The sequence below is a fragment of the Otolemur garnettii genome, unplaced genomic scaffold, assembly GCF_000181295.1.
Source record: "Otolemur garnettii isolate 467f Iridium unplaced genomic scaffold, OtoGar3 scaffold00020, whole genome shotgun sequence".
NCBI classification, from domain to species: Eukaryota; Metazoa; Chordata; class Mammalia; order Primates; family Galagidae; genus Otolemur; species Otolemur garnettii.
In genome coordinates, this window is record NW_003852415.1 from 6,975,815 (window position 1) to 6,979,337 (window position 3,523).

Below are 3,523 nucleotides of genomic sequence, written 5' to 3' on the forward strand. Positions count from 1 at the left end.
GGACCTCAAAGCATTGCTTTTGTCTTCTAGATGGCTTTCAGGAATGTTCATTTGCACCATCTCTATTGTTACTACCATGATCCAAGACTCCATCATGCTGCAACAAGATTATTAAAATGACCACTGACAAAAGTTTCCAAATGTCTCCCATCCTACACCACATCACTAGCCTCCACTGGAACCATTCCTCCTCTTGCTCATTGCATCCTGAACCCTCAGGTGTTGCTTTTTCCCAACACGATCCTCCTTTCCTCTCAGTCTTCACCTGGATGACCTCAGCATAGCCCAATGTTCTCAGATTAAGTTTCACTTCCCAGAACCACCAACTCCAAGAACCACCTTCACATTTGCCCATTTTCTTTAGACCTTTTCCTTTGAGGCATTCATCACCATTTCCATTTAATATTAATATTAATTAGTGTTATTCGTTACTTCTGATCCTGACTGGTACATTGATTACCACTTTGCATGAGAGAAAGTGACCAGAGCTCTACTGTCCTGGGCAGCCCTAGTCCCACCAGAATGTCTCTATGATAACTAAAGGAGTAATATATGCTGAGAACAATGGCATAATCCATTTTCTGATATCAATGTGGTGGTAGAATTAATGGGTATAATAAACCTGTGCACACACCTGCAAAAACAGATCAAAAATAACCTCACAAAAAATAACCATATCATAGAAGTTAATATTTCAATGACATATTTGCTGCTTCTGCTAGTCTTGTGATAAAATAACAAAAAAATCTATTTTTAATGGTTAGGATCATGACATTGGAAAGGACTTCAAGGGCAGCACCTGTGGCTCAAGGAGTAGGGTGCTGGCCCCATATGCCAGATGTGGCTGGTTCAAACCCAGCCCCGGCCAAAAACTGCAAAATAAATAAATAAATAAATAAATGAAATAAAATCTCTAACACTTGTAAAAAAAAAAAGAAGAGAAAAGAAAAGGACTTCAAGATATCACTAGTTTTTTAAAGTAATTTGTAAGGAATTACAATAGAAACTTCATAGTTGACTACCTCCTTACATTGACTACATCCTTAAGTTGACCTAATTTGCATAGGCCACGCACCACACTTACATATCCATACAGTAGGCCAAATTCCTTATGTTGACCACCCCTATATATAGACTAGTTTATTACAGTCCCTTGGCTGGTCAACTTACAGAGGTTCTACTGTACATAAAGAAGCAGTATAGCCAAGGAAAAAATCTTTAATTTTTAACTCCTGACTATGTCACCTAGTAGCTGTGTGACCTTAGATAATTTATTTACCCTCTATCAGCTTTCATTTATTTGTAAAAATAAAAAATGATAATAATAACTTAAACAGTTATGAAGAATAAGAGTAAATTATTTGTGATGCAACTAGCACAGATGACTACAAAGCACAATAATTTCTAGACTTGTGAATTACATGGAAATTTTATGTCAATAATGTATATGCTCATTATATGTAAAATATTTAAAATATGCAACATATTCAAACATGTGTTTAAGCATCGTATATTTGATATAGATAACACAGAGAGATATAATGGTGTTTATTTTGCCAAATATCATTATAAAACACCATTAGTTCATAAAAAGGGAAGAGATGTTAATAAGAAAAAAGTAGATCTCTACATTTAAATTGAATACATTGAACTTTATGTTATATATTTCTCCACAGAAGGATGAAAACTTGATCTCAGACTATAACTGATATGTTAGCTGGATTTGGAGATCTACAATTATAGTAGGTATTTTATAAATATTACTTGAAGCTAAACCTGTCCTAGATCCTAATTTTAGAATATTGAGGAACTAAACCAATTCAGGACCAGTTCTTGTCTGTGTTCTTCCAATTCTCAAGAAAAGACTCCTGTGCCTCGTGGCATATTCAGATCCATAGGATTAACCTTCACTATATTTTTAAGTGAAACATGGCCATTGTTTCTGATGGCAGAAAAGTACGATTCCTGTTTGGTTTGATAAATAATACCCATTCTTTTTCAGTTGTTTTGGGAAAATTCCAGCTAGAATATTCATTCTACCTGTCTTTCAAAGTAGGTCTGAAGGAATTTTTATTATTTTTTTTTACTTAAATTATTTTATGAAGGGAGATAAGTTACTCCAGTGTTGACTGGTTGTCAACAAAGGGAAGGAACATGGTAGAGTCGGGTTTGTTGGTAGAAGAGAGATAGTACTAAAGGCTGCCCAACAAATTCCCCATGGTTCAATTTCTCATGGGTTACTTTGCATTCCAAAGATTCTAGAGACCAAATAAGACAGGATTCTTTCAGCTCGCAACAAAGAGTCTTCTCTCAGCCAAGGCATGAAGTAGAAATATAGATTTATTCTTCAGATTCCTCTGGAGGATTAACAAGTCTCATTCACATCCCATTGCCATGCTCCCTGCTCTTGGTCCTCTTTTTAATGTACTCTCTCTTCAAGCATTTTCTCATCTTCTGATGAAGAGCATTGCAATGACCAAAAAATTTCAGAATGTTGTAATTTTTGTGACATTCCTTAAGCAAGTTAATCAAGATGTTGCATTCTTCAGTGGGCAAAGGTGGAGATAATTCAGGATGCATCTTTAGGAGAAGGTAATGGATCACAGCAGTGCAACCTTGAGGCTCAGTTTCCTTAGTCAATGATTTAACAAGCTCAGCAAGTTATCATTAGCGTTCAGAGAACTTGACTTGTGGCCACACCAGCAAGGCTTAAGCAGTCCATGGCGGAGACAGCCCACCAGAATCTGGTTGCTCCACAGGCAGCGGACAAAGCATCTTCCACCAGACTATTAAAAATACGGTATTAAGGCCAGATGTGGTGGTTTACTCCTGTAATCCTAGAGCTCTGGGAGGCCAAGGGGGGGGGAAGGATTGCTTGAGCTCAAGAGTTCAAGACTAGCCTAAGCAAAAAGAACCCCATCTCTACTAAAAAAAATGAAATACAGAAAATTAGCCAAGAGTGATAGAGCTTCAAGAAGCTGAAGCCAGAGGATCACTTAAACCCAGGAGACTGAAGTTGCTGTGAGCTAGACTGATGCCACGGCAGTGCATGGGGAACAGATACTCTGTTGATACTCCATCTCAAACAAAAAAATAAAATAAAATAAATAAAATATGGTACTAAGACACTAGATAATGAAGCCATAGAGCTACCTACAGAGTAGCTAAATTTCAAGACTTTTTAAAAAGCATACTCCATCACATTCTACCCCATAAATGTATACAATTATGATTTTAATTAAAAATTAAATTAATAAAAGAATACTCAACACTCTCATGAAATAGAGTTTGGACAACTTTTTGGAAATCAAGCTGGTAGTAACATAGTAACAATCTTAAAATATTTTTACCTTCTAACCTATACACTACAATATACAATAAAAGTCTTTCAAAAACCTTCTTCCAGGCAGCACCTGTGGCTCAGTGAGTAGGGCGCTGGCCCCATATGCTGAGGGTGGCAGGTTCAAACCTGGCCCTGGCCAAACTGCAACAAAAAAATAGCTGGGCACTGTGGCAGGTGCCT

General features: G+C 36.9%; 1 pseudogene; it reads right to left on the reverse strand.

Annotated features, from left to right (window-relative positions):
• Nucleotides 1-2,379: 2,379 nt before the first annotated feature.
• On the reverse strand, nt 2,380-2,580 carry LOC111724188 (annotated as a pseudogene).
• Between the last annotated feature and the right edge of the window lie 943 nt (nt 2,581-3,523).